This window comes from Scyliorhinus torazame, chromosome 15 (genome assembly GCF_047496885.1).
Source record: "Scyliorhinus torazame isolate Kashiwa2021f chromosome 15, sScyTor2.1, whole genome shotgun sequence".
Taxonomy (NCBI): Eukaryota; Metazoa; Chordata; class Chondrichthyes; order Carcharhiniformes; family Scyliorhinidae; genus Scyliorhinus; species Scyliorhinus torazame.
Window position 1 is genome coordinate 37,569,783 of NC_092721.1, and position 13,884 is coordinate 37,583,666.

The following is a 13,884-nucleotide window of genomic DNA, read 5'->3' on the forward strand; positions in this document are numbered from 1 at the left end:
CTAAACTGAAGCAATTATCTGAACTGTAGGGATTCTAGGATTGTGATTTTGGAGCTACGCTAAATGAGATGTTGTGAGGTTGGTTAGTCTGTGATGTGAACACCAACACTATTCAACGCAAATTGCTTGCAGCGGTCGACATAAATTTAACCGAGACATGGATATAGTGCTGGCCATGGAAAGCACTGAAAAAGGTGCCCAAGAGCTACAGAGGGCACTGCATGGCGCCATTGACAAGTTAGGGCAGGAACCTGCAGCCAGCCGTGGCCCCAACCATTGAAGCAACTGTGAAGGGTGAAACAATTTCACCCACCAACAAAACAAAAAGGTGCTGAAAAGACAGTCAATAATGCTCAAAGGGGAATGTTGTCAATGTGGAGATAACCAGACTCCGGAATCATGTGGGTTTAAGGAGGTTGAAGTTTTTATTGTCACAAACTTGATAAAGTGGGCACAGTAAGAAGTCTTACAACACCAGGTTAAAGTCCAACAGGTTTGTTTCGATGTCACTAGCTTTCGGAGCGCTGCTCCTTCCTCAGGTGAATGAAGACCTCTTCATTCACCTGAGGAAGGAGCAGCGCTCCGAAAGCTAGTGACATCGAAACAAACCTGTTGGACTTTAACCTGGTGTTGTAAGACTTCTTACTGTGCTCACCCCAGTCCAACGCCGGCATCTCCACATCATTGATAAAGTGGTGCAGAGCTCAGTCAGGATTGCTGAGTAATCGACGACCAAGATGTTACAAGTACACAATGTGGAAGAGCACAGCACCAGTGATTCTGTTTAATCTGAAAACAGATAAGTTGGACTCTATTACTGTAACACGCTCTAGGTAAATGGGAAGCCTCTTCAGATGGAAGTGAATACAAGGGAATTGGTACTGTGAAGAGCGAGCATACATTCCAGTCCCTAAAAGGAGTCTAACCATTGAACTTGAAGAGTACTTCTGCCAAGTTGAATAGTTAAACAAGAGCTCTCCGCAAAGCCATCTGCGATGCAAGAGACAATACCAGACTAAGCTAGAGTCACATGCTAACGACATGGACTCACTTTGGTTGTGGCATGGCTTAAACAACATAACGGGCTACAAAGCACAGCCGAGTAAAATCTCCGGTAACAGCACACCCCTTCCCGATGAACTCAAAGAATTCTATGCTTGTTTCGAGCAAGAAACCAATAAACCGTTGTCAACTGCCCCAGCAGCCTCAGGCACACACATACCTACCATCACAGCTTCCAAAGTCAGATCGCCTTTCTTGAAAGTGAACCCTCAGAAAGCAATGCTTCCTTATGGAGTCCTTGATGATGCATTCAGATCTTGCGTGGACCAACTGGCGTGTGTGTTTGTAGACATCTTCAACCACTCTATTATATTCCGAGTTTCCCACCTGCTTCAGGAAGATCATCATCATACCGGTGCTAAAGAAGAATCAGGCAATGTGCCTCAACGACTACTGTCCAATACCCTTGACATCTATCATTGTGAAGTGCTTTGAAGTGTTGGCCCTGAGACACATCAACCACATACTCCCAAAATGCCTTGATCCAATGCAATTGCATACCGCTGCAACAAGTCCACAGCAGACGTTATCTCCCTGGTCGTACACTCATCCCTACCGCACCTTGACAACAAGGACTCCTGCACCAGGCTCTTATTAATTGACTGCAGCTCTGCCTTCAACACCATATTCCCAGCCAAGCTCATTTCAAAACTCCAAAAACCTATAACTTGACTCCTCCCTCTGAAACTGGGTCATCGACTTCATTACCTATAAACCAGAATCAGTAAGGATAAACAATAACACTTCCTCCACGATAGTCCTCAATACTGGGGCCCCGCAAGACTGCGTACTTAGCCCCCTGCTATACTCCCCATACACTCACGACTGTGTGGCAGAATTTGGCTCCTACTCCATCTCCAATTTGCTGATGACACAACTGTAGTGGGTCGGATTTTGAACAACAATGAGTCAGAGTACAGGAGGGAGATAGAGAACCTAATGGTGTGGTGTAATGACAACAATCTCTCCCATAATGTCAGCAAAACTAAGGAGCTGGCCATTGACTTCAGGATGCAAAGTATCGTACACACCCCTGTCTGCATCAATGGTGCTGAGGAGGAGATGGTTGACAGCTTGAAACTCCTAGGTGTGCACATCACCAACAATCTGTCCTGGTCTACCCAGATTGACCCTACGACCAAGAAAGCACAACAACGCCGATACTTCCTCAGGTAACTAAGGAAATTTGGCACCAATTTTTACAGATGCACAATAGAAAGCATCCTATCTGGCTACATCGCAGCCTAGTATGGCAACTGCTCGGCCCAAGACTGTAAGAAACTACAGAGAGTCATGAACATAGCCCTATCCATCACGTGAACCCGCTTTCCATCCATTGACTCTGTCTACACCTCCTGCTACATTGAGAAAGCGGGCAGCAACAATCAAAGATCCCTTCACCCGGGTTATTCTTTCTTCCACGCTCCCCCAGAATTGTCTCTGAAACTGGACCCCCTGCATACCAAGTGGATATGGAGGGATGGATCATTCATAAACACATGGACCACTTGAGTAGAGATACTCCAACAGTCAGTGTTGTCATCAAGAAATGTTTTCAAACCCATAAGCACCAAAGTACCTGATTGACCTGTTATCGGCCGAATTGATGTCTTTGTGGAAGCAAATAGTAATGAATTGCCTGTGCCGGAAGAGGTTAGCAATTACTGTTAACACCAATCCAGTGGAAGCATCTCAGACAACTGAATTCCGTCGCCCCATGGGAAACTATCTCAAAAACTTGATTTATTACTGTTCAACTCATGTGCACAATGTTTGGTTAATATTTAGGACTGAGTGAATTAATTCTTGAAGATTGTACAAAGGAATTAAAGGATGTGGTGATTGTTCCTTTAAGGGCAACATGTTAGTGTCAGGGTCACATGGCCTGGGTGACCATTCTGGACTCAGAGTGTGGAATCACCCCATGGCGAGAGAGGCCATTTTCAGAGCTAGCTACATTCATGAGGCTGCTATACAATTCTTACTAATAAATACCTTTTGTGTTCATGACTGAAGTCTCTCAAAGTGCATCTTTTTTCCTATTTCCTATTTCCTAATCACTATTTCCGAAAGGCTCATCTACAGCAAGGTTAGTAAGAATCCCTTTCTCATTACACGATACTAAATTTAAAATAGCCCGATCCCAAGTCCCGAAGGGAGTCAAAGGTTATGGGGTGGGGTGGGGGGGGGAAGACACACAAAGCACAACATTAAAGCCACAGTCAGATCAGCAATGCTCATATTGCGGGCAGAGTAGGCTCAACGGGCTGCATGGCCTACTCCTGTTCCTATTTCTTATAATCCTACTCTTGTGGAGATGGCGGGGATCTCAGCTATTGCCTGGGGAGTTGACGAGAGTGGGAAGGCCCAGTGAATCCTGTGCCACTCACGCATCTTTCAGACCAGCTGTGAGCCTTCACCCGGGATCAAGGACCCTGGAGGCAGAGGTCCTGCCCAACAAGAGGTGCCAACCAATAAGCGATAGGAGTTGTCTATGGGGAAGTATTTTGCCACTTTGTCAGCAATGTCACTTTAGTTTTTTCTCAGAGGTACAGAGTGTCCACTGCCGTTCATCGGGCAACCTAGGGCTAATGCTTTTTGGTCTGTCTTGATTTTGAAGTTGTTGGAAACTTTCCGGCAAGTAACACACTGGCCAACTGACATTCTGTGCTTGCTAAAATCCTTTCCTGTCAGTTAAACTACCTCAAATGTCGAAGATATTTAGAGCAGCAACAAAGGAACTTATTCAAACATATAATATGAGACATCCATCAATCATTATATCCATTCATATATTTGGTCGCGTGTAACCCATACATCACAAACAATTACGTTTGATCGATGATCTGTCCTGAGCTAACTCATCAGTAAGAACATTATTGGTCTCAAGGCTTCAGGGTTGGGAAGGAAAAAGAAAACTGTTCTGTTCATTCAGCAATGATCCATTTACTGGTTGAGAACAGGAATTAATTTGGCTGTAGTAATTGAACAAATGCCCATGATTGAATAGCCTGCCGAGCCTTATTGCGTAGGCTCCAAGATAGTGGCTGACAACTTTGCCAAGGCTCCAGGCAGCAGCAACTGCATTTGGGAAAATGCTTCAACATCTCAAAAAGCAGTGTATGTATTCAGTGGGGAAGTGACTGAGGGCAACAACAAGAGCAGACAAAAAAAAAGAAAAAATATGGGCCAGTATTTTACATTCTCCCACTGTGGGATTTTAGGCAAGGGGGAGAATGAATTTGAAGGGACAGGCTTACCTCCAAACAGCTGTTTTATGCTGGGGCAGGCAAGGCCTTGGAGGGAAGGCCAGCCTAGATTTTATTGAAGCCTTTACGTTTTCCACCAAGCCACAATTTTTAGGCTGATGGGAGGATTGAACTTCCATTAGGGAAAGCCCAATAAAATACAGAGTTAGATCTCATGCAGGAATTAGTGGGGGAAGGGGCTTGCCTCCAGAAGAAGCCCCCTTCTGAAGTCAGGTGCCCCCACCTTTCAGTCTGGTAGCATCTGGTACTGCTTCCCTCCCCTGCAAGACCACTCCCCCAAAATCGCAATTGCCCCCTTTGTGAGCCACCACAGGCCTTCCTTACCCTTTTCTCCCTGGGACGCCTTGAACTTATCTTGGCCTCTGGTGCCCGGATTTGTATTTCAACGTCCTCCTGATTGGTGGTCAGCTCTCTAAGGCAGGACGTCCACCAAAGTGAGGGGCAAAAGTCCCACCTGCAGCTACTTAGTGCTCACTTGTGTGTGAAATGCCTGTGAGTCACTCGGAGTTGGCAGGGAATTCAGGCTATGAGTGGCTTCCAATTGGGAAGAGAGATAAAGAGACGTGTTTTACATAAGAGTTTCTATTCCCTGTGCATTAAGATGGTGCAGTCACTTCCTTTTCCCAGGTAACTTGGTGCAAATGCAAATTAAATCCCATTGATTTTCTAACTTAAACTAGTGAGGACTGTAAAGCTTCTCTCCTTGTTTTTAATTTACTTGTCATGGTGTTAACGAACCTAATAGAAGTCTCCTTCTCCACAACTGAGATAACAGTCTTGTCAGATATAGTAATTTATTCATTTTTCCAAAGACTTAATTTGAAGATCTCTCAAAATCTGACATTTTGAAATATTACATTTAGAAGATATTGAACATTATACTTTAGTGCTTCAGTAGAATTGAGATATTTTCCCTTGCAGCAGATATTCATATTCTCATCAAGTTACAGAAGGGTATATAAATTTACCAATTAAACCTGAGAATACATTAATGACATAAAGCACTTCTGATTATTCATGTATTAAATTTGTTTGTCTGAGCATGTTAAGGTGAGAGGCCAGGCCACGAGGCGTTTAAGAGCAAGGATGAACATTCCAAAATCAAGGTGTTGCTTAACAGTGAGCCAATGCGGGTGAGCAAGCACAAGGAAATGAGTGGACAGGACTTAGTGTGCGGAAGGACACAGGCAGTTTGTCTGTTTGTAGTTTGGGATGATCTCAAGTCTATGGAGGATAGAAGACGGGAGACCAGCGAGTGGTGTATTGCAGTAGTCAAGTATGGACGTAATAAGGGCATGGCTGAAAAAGATGGAGTTGACAAGGAACTAGGGAATCTGAGTGTTGGCCGGAATCGCATGTCAGGGTCAAGTATGGCACCTGGTTTTCCAATGATCTGGTTCTCCCTCAGACAATTACCTGGGAAAGGGATGAAGTTGTAGCAGTAAACAATCTTCCCAATTTACAAATCAAAGAAATTTCTCTTCCTCCAAGTAAAATATATTAAATTATTATATTTCTTTGTTGCTGCAAAGAGAAAATATAGAGGTGCCACACTCTGCATTCTTATAAAATGTGATACGAGATTTAGTAAGAGGGGTTACTTATTTTGTGGGGCACGGGAGCACAGTGGCTAGTAATTCTGCATTACTGTGCTGGGGAACCCGGTTCAATTCCAGCATTCGGTGATGTGTAGAGTTTGCATGGTCTCCTTCTGTCTCCAGATGCTCTGGTTTCCTCCCACTGTCCAAAGATGTGCAAGTTAGGTGGATTGACAGTGTTAAGTTCCTCCGAGCTAGGTGGGCTCAGGTGGGGTTATGGGGATATGGTGGGGGCATGGGCCTAGGTAGGGTGCTCTTTCAGAGGGCAGGTGCAGACTCGATGGGCCAGATGACCTCCTTCTGCACTGTAGGGCTCCTATGGTGTGAGGGATTCGATAATCAAAGATGATGATCTGCCCAATGCCTGTGCAAACATTCTGCTGACGTCACTACACACCATGTGATGCTAAAGCAGTAGGAATGTGTTCTCTGATAAATAACACAGATCATAGCATTAAAAAACTAAAACATATCAAAGAACAAAGAACAAAGAAATGTACAGAACAGGAACAGGCCCTTCGGCCCTCCAAGCCCGTGCCGACCATGCTGCCCGACTAAACTACAATCTTCTACACTTCCTGGGTCCGTATCCCTCTATTCCCATCCGATTCATGTATTTGTCAAGATGCCCCTTAAATGTCACTATCGTCCCTACTTCCACCACCTCCTCCGGTAGCGTGTTCCAGGCACCCACTACCCTCTGCGTAAAAAACTTGCCTCGTACATCTACTCTAAACCTTGCCCCTCTCACCTTAAACCTATGCCCCCTAGTAATTGACCCCTCTACCCTGGGGAAAAGCCTCTGACTATCCACTCTGTCTATGCCCCTCATAATTTTGTAGACCTCTATCAGGTCTCCCCTCAACCTCCTTCGTTCCAGTGAGAACAAACCGAGTGTATTCAACCGCTCCTCATAGCTAATGCCCTCCATACCAGGCAACATTCTGGTAAATCTCTTCTGCACCCTCTCTAAAGCCTCCACATCCTTCTGGTAGTGTGGCGACCAGAATTGAACACTATACTCCAAGTGTGGCCTAACTAAGGTTCTATACAGCTGCAACATGACTTGCCAATTCTTATACTCAATGCCCCGGCCAATGAAGGCAAGCATGCCGTATGCCTTCTTGACTACCTTCTCCACCTGTGTTGCCCCTTTCAATGACCTGTGGACCTGTACTCCTAGATCTCTTTGACTTTCAATACTCTTGAGGGTTCTACCATTCACTGTATATTCCCTACCTGCATTAGACCTTCCAAAATGCATTACCTCACATTTGTCCGGATTAAACTCCATCTGCCATCTCTCCGCCCAAGTCTCCAAACAATCTAAATCCTGCTGTACCCTCTGACAGTCCTCATCGCTATCCGCAATTCAACCAACCTTTGTGTCGTCTGCAAACTTACTAATCAGACCAGTTACATTTTCCTCCAAATCATTTATATATACTACAAAGAGCAAAGGTCCCAGCACTGATCCCTGTGGAACACCACTGGTCACAGCCCTCCAATTAGAAAAGCATCCTTCCATTGCTACTCTCTGCCTTCTATGGCCTAGCCAGTTCTGTATCCACCTTGCCAGCTCACCCCTGATCCCGTGTGACTTCACCTTTTGTACTAGTCTACCATGAGGGACCTTGTCAAAGGCCTTACTGAAGTCCATATAGATAACATCCACTACCCTACCTGCATCAATCATCTTAGTGACCTCCTCGAAAAACTCTATCAAGTTAGTGAGACACGACCTCCCCTTCACAAAACCATGCTGCCTCTCACTAATACGTCCATTTGCTTCCAAATGGGAGTAGATCCTGTCTCGAAGAATTCTCTCCAGTAATTTCCCTACCACTGAAGTAAGGCTCACTGGCCTGTAGTTCCCTGGATTATCCTTGCTACCCTTCTTAAACAGAGGAACAACATTGGCTATTCTCCAGTCCTCCGGGACATCCCCTGAAGACAGTGAGGATCCAAAGATTTCTGTCAAGGCCTCAGCAATTTCCTCTCCAGCCTCCTTCAGTATTTTGGGGTAGATCCCATCAGGCCCTGGGGACTTATCTACCTTAATATTTTTAAGACACCCAACACCTCGTCTTTTTGGATCTCAATGTGACCCAGGATATCTACACACCCTTCTCCAGACTCAACATCTACCAATTTCTTCTCTTTGGTGAATACTGATGCAAAGTATTCATTTAGTACCTCGCCCATTTCCTCTGGCTCCACACATAGATTCCCTTGCCTATCCTTCAGTGGGCCAACCCTTTCCCTGGGTACCCTCTTGCTTTTTATGTACGTGTAAAAAGCCTTGGGATTTTCCTTAACCCTATTTGCCAATGACTTTTTGTGACCCCTTCTAGCCCTCCTGACTCCTTGCTTAAGTTCCTTCCTACTTTTCTTATATTCCACGCAGGCTTTGTCTGTTCCCAACCTTTTAGCCCTGACAAATGCCTCCTTTTTCTTTTTGACGAGGCCTACAATATCTCTCGTTGTCCAAGGTTCCCGAAAATTGCCGTATTTATCCTTCTTCCTCACAGGAACATGCCGCTCCTGAATTCCTTTCAACTGACACTTGAAAGCCTCCCACATGTCAGATGTTGATTTGCCCTCAAACATCCGCCCCCAATCTATGTTCTTCAGTTCCCGCCTAACATTGTTATAATTAGCCTTCCCCCAATTTAGCACATTCATCCTAGGACCACTCTTATCCTTGTCCACCAGTACTTTAAAACTTACTGAATTGTGGTCACTGTTACCGAAATGCTCCCCTACTGAAACATCTACCACCTGGCCGGGCTCATTCCCCAATACCAGGTCCAGTACCGCCCCTTCCCTAGTTGGACTGTCTACATATTATTTTAAGAAGCCCTCCTGGATGCTCCTTACAAACTCCGCCCCGTCTAAGCCCCTGGCACTAAGTGAGTCCCAGTCAATATTGGGGAAGTTGAAGTCTCCCATCACCACAACCCTGTTGTTTTTACTCTTTTCCAAAATCTGTCTACCTATCTGCTCCTCTATCTCCCGCTGGCTGTTGGGAGGCCTGTAGTAAACCCCCAACATTGTGACTGCACCCTTCTTATTCCTGATCTCTACCCATATAGCCTCACTGCCCTCTGAGGTGTCCTCCCGCAGTACAGCTGTGATATTCTCCCGAGCCAGTAGCGCAACTCCGCCTCCCCTTTTACATCTCCCTCTATCCCGCCTGAAACATCTAAATCCTGGAACGTTTAGCTGCCAATCCTGCCCTTCCCTCAACCAGGTCTCTGTAATGGCAACAACATCATAGTTCCAAGTACTAATCCAAGCTCTAAGTTCATCTGCCTTACCCGTAATACTTCTTGCATTAAAACATATGCACTTCAGGCCACCAGACCCGCTGTGTTCAGCAACTTCTCCCTGTCTGCTCTGCCTCAGAGCCCCACTGTCCCTATTCCCTAGTTCTCCCTCAATGCTCTCACCTTCTGACCTATTGCTCCTGTGCCCACCCCCCTGCCATACTAGTTTAAACCCTCCCGTGTGACACTAGCAAACTCTACAACATAAAATTGTGAAGATGCATTAGTTTGGAGTTCAGTCATTTTGTAATTTTTATTTACTTTAACATTTTTCACGTGATGTTATTATTATTCCAAACATAGTTTACTGAGATACATAATAGCACTCCTAAAAACAATTGTCTTCTCTGAAAGAGAAATACAATGTACACTAAATGTATGGGCAATGTTTGTTGTTACTGATTTGATTGCCACGCAATTTTTGGTCTCCAAAATATTAGAAATGGCAATCTTGGAGGTCCACACTCCAGCTCACACCCTCTCTTAACCTTGCATAGCTGAACACTTGTTGAACAGGAGCAAGAATGAACATGGAGTTGACATCATTTAAAGGGATCGTCAACAACTTTCAGATGAGTTGCAGATCGATTTCTGCTTCTTTTTGCTTTTTAAAAATTCATTCATGGCATATGGACATTGCTGGCTGGACTAGCGAATATTGCCCATCCCCAATTATCCTTGAACGAAGCGGCTTGCTGGGCCATTTCAGCGGACAGTAAAGAGCCAATCACAATGTTGATGATCACATGTAGGCCAGACCAGGTAAGGATGGTAGATTTCCTTCTCTACAGGAATCTTTTAATAACAATTGTTATCATTAAACTTTTAATTCCAGACTTTTTATTGAATCCAAATTTCACCGTCTGCCGCGGTGAAATTCAAACCCGGGTCCCCAGTGCAATACCCTGGATCTCTTCCTACCAATCCAGTGACAATACCACTACACTACACCACCACCTCCCCAATGTGGAATTGTATGGTGGTTTCCGGTGTTGTATAAAAGTGCTGAAGTTGACAGCGAGTGGTGCGGATTGTGCCCTGCCTTCAAGGATTCTGCACAAAAGTTTATCTCTCCCTTGGCCTATAGCACAACAGCGAGAATGAGCAGAGGCATTACCGGACAAGCCACTGGAAGTGGAAAAGGAATGGGATAAAGGCTCTCATTGGAAGGTTGTATCTAACTAGAGGATTCAGGAAACGATTGCCCTACCTAAACCTCAGCAAGAAACGGTATGCCAAATGTCTCCACTTCACTAAAGATGTGTGTAGGGTGATTCCCTTTCCCCCTCGAAAATCCATCCCAGACAAGTTTATGATACCAGATATACAAGTGTATGACTTGGACAGAATGACCAACGAGACACGTTTCTTCTGATAATTCGCAATCGTTGTATTGAATTACACACAGACCTCAGGGCGACACGGTAGCACAGTGGTTCGCACTGTGGCTTCACAGCGCCAAGGACCCGGGTTCGATTCCCGGCTCGGGTCACTGTCTATGCGGAGTCTGCACGTTCTCCCCGTGCCTGCGGGTTTCCTCCGGGTGCTCCGGTTTCCTCTCACATGTCCCGAAAGATGTGCTTGTTAGGTGAATTGGACATTTTGAATTCTCCCTTAGTGTACCCAAACGGGTGCCAGAGTGTGGCAACTATGGGATTTTCACAGTAACTTCATTGCAGTGTTAATGTAAGCCTACTTGTGTCACTAATAAAGATTATTATTATTATAAGAAGGTCTGCACTCAATAATCAAGCAATACTGTTACAAATACAGTTAATTGTGTCCAGTTGGAGGCTAAAACCCGACTCTGTTCCTAATTTAATACAGAACTTTATATCCAAACTTAATACTTACAATAACCCCTCAGTTTGTCTTCTGATGATATTGTGGTTCCACGGTGGAGTTGACCAAACCCTACTGACTTCCTTGAATACCTGCTGCAATAATGGTGTCCTACGATTTCTGTTCCCAATTATACCATTTCTGCTGCTGGCCTGGCCGACTTGTTTCCAAAATTTGACAATGCTCCAAACCTTCTGTTCTAATTGACAGTTTATAATATAATCCTTACTGTTCATTTTTTTAAAAAATAAAGGGTTCTCTGTGAAGGACACAAGTCGCCTATTTCCTGCTGATGATCAGCCTCAAGAATGCCAGTCTTTCACGGCTCCGATTCTTGTATTGACACCACAGTGGAGCTGATCTTCCATTGTCTCGTTCCTGAGGTCATCAGCTGCTCATCTCTGCCCCGACTATGGGTGTGGGACACATATGTTTATTGCGCTTTATTTTTCAATTGAGCTACATGTGATTGTCTATTCCTATCGCAACGTGTAACTTCAGCAGAAGCTAAACAAGGTGTTAACCATTGTTGTCCTCTATATCCTCACTGAACCTGCCTCTTGTTGCAGCCAAAAGTGTCACCTCCGAAAAGCGTGAGGGTGGCATTGCCAGTGGCTGTGAAGGTGATGGTGGCCATGAACTTTTATGCAGTGGACTCCTTCCAGCTGCTGTTGCTGATGGTTGTAGCACCTCGCAGTTTGCCATCTACTGTTGCATGAGGTATGCAAAGAAATTAGAATCCAGTTGATTCTCTCTTGTTGGAATAAAACAGGTGGAGTGGGCACATGGCTTTCCAAGGGCTGGAGACTTCCCCATGGTGCATCAACTGCATACACATTCCATTACGGAGGGCACATTTCAAATCTGAGGTGTAGCTTCGCTGGAAGGGATTCAACTTTCTCAACATCCAGCTAGTGTGCAACCCCACATAAATCTCATGCAGGTCATCGCCCGCCTGACATCATGGCAGGTGTCACGATGCCTTCATTCTGCATCATTCTCTTGTCGAGCCAGTTTGACAAAACAGAGTGTTGTTGCTGTGTGATGGAGGCTATCTGCTGATCACATGGCTCATGTGCTGGATTCTCTGCCGTTGGGATGCTCCATTTTGCCGGCAGCCCGGGGGTTTCCCAATAGCGTGGGGTTGCCCTGCAATGGGAAACCCCATTGACCAGCCGGCGAATCGGATAATCCCTCCGGCGTGCTGAACCAGAAATCTGATGCGGCAGGACGAGAATCCAGCCCCACATCTCAGCGGTGTAATTCACACATGTGCGCAGCATACATATCCCAAATTCCATGATGCCACACAAAATGTGTGGGGGGGCGGTGGAGTAGCGGAATTGTCACTGGACTAATAAACCAGAAACCCAGAGTAATGCTCTGGGGACCCGGGTTCATATCCCAGCACTGCAGAGGGCATAATTTGAATTCAAAATAAATCTGGAATTTAAAGTCTCATGGTGACCACAAAATCAATGGCAATCGTCTTAAAAATCCATCTGGTTCACAAATGTCCTTTAGAGAAGGAATTCTGCCATTCTTACCTGGCCTGGCCTACATGTGACTCCAGACCCACAGCAATGTGGTTGACTCTTACCTGCCCCCTCAAGCCAGCGATGCCCACGTCCCATGAACGAATAAAAGAAACACATTAATGGGGCGCTAAAATAACACTTCTGCTGCCGAGATCACTCTGGAGGAACTCTGCACATGGCAGAGCGCATGTCAAGATTGTTTGTAGTCTGTTGCATGCTGTTGCACTACCTGCTCATTATGAGCACACAGCTATTGGCATCAGATCTACCCCAACCAGCTAAGGAGGATGTGGAAGGGGAAGAGGATGAGGAAGAAAGAAAGGGAGGTAACAACCAAAACTCACGAGGTATTAATCTGTGGTCAGCTCATCTGTTTACGATACAGTGAATGCAGCAATCATTCCCCATTCACTAAAAAGTCCCAAACCTTCCCAGCTCCTGACCATCATAGCAACCTCTTGATTGCAATGCAGAAATAAAAGCTCCCACAAAGCAAATATTCCAAGCCAAATTTATAAACGAAAGCAAGCCACACTGGACACAAAGCCAACCTATCATTCTTGTGCGTTCTTTAGTGTCTGTCTTTTATGTGCCTTTGCCTGGCATAAGAAGTAGGAACAGGAGTAGCCAATTCAGCCCCTCGAGCCCACTCTGCCATTCAATTCGATCATGGCTGATCTCATCTCGGCCTCAACTCCACGTTCCTGCCTGTCCTCCATAACCCTTCAACCCGTTACTAATTAAATATCTATCTCCTCCTTAACTTTACTCAATGTCCCAGCATCCACTGCACTCTGGGGTAGTGAATTCCACATATTCATGCCCCTTTAAGAGAAGTAATTTATTTTCATCTCTATTTTAAATCTGCTGCCGCTTAGACTAAAACTATGGGGCTGGATTCTCCGATTTCCAGGCTATGTCTGGAGGATCCGTGGTGTTTTACTTCAAAAATAACAGCGGCGTCCGAGCACAGATTCTCCGACTGGCGAGGGGCTAGCAGCCGCCGCGCATAAAACGCCCGGCCTCCATAACAAAAACGGCTGGAGAATTGCCAGGCCCGTGGCCGCACACGTACTCAGCGATGACCTGCAGCGGTCGCACCGTACAGCATGGCGCCAGCCGTGCATGGAGCCGAGCTGCCAGATAGTGCTCCCCGGGACACTCCCTCGCCACCTCCCGGCATCACCCAACAGTACCCGCCGGCCCTTGCTGAAATCCCCTGGCCAGCAGCAGCCGTCACGCCGGG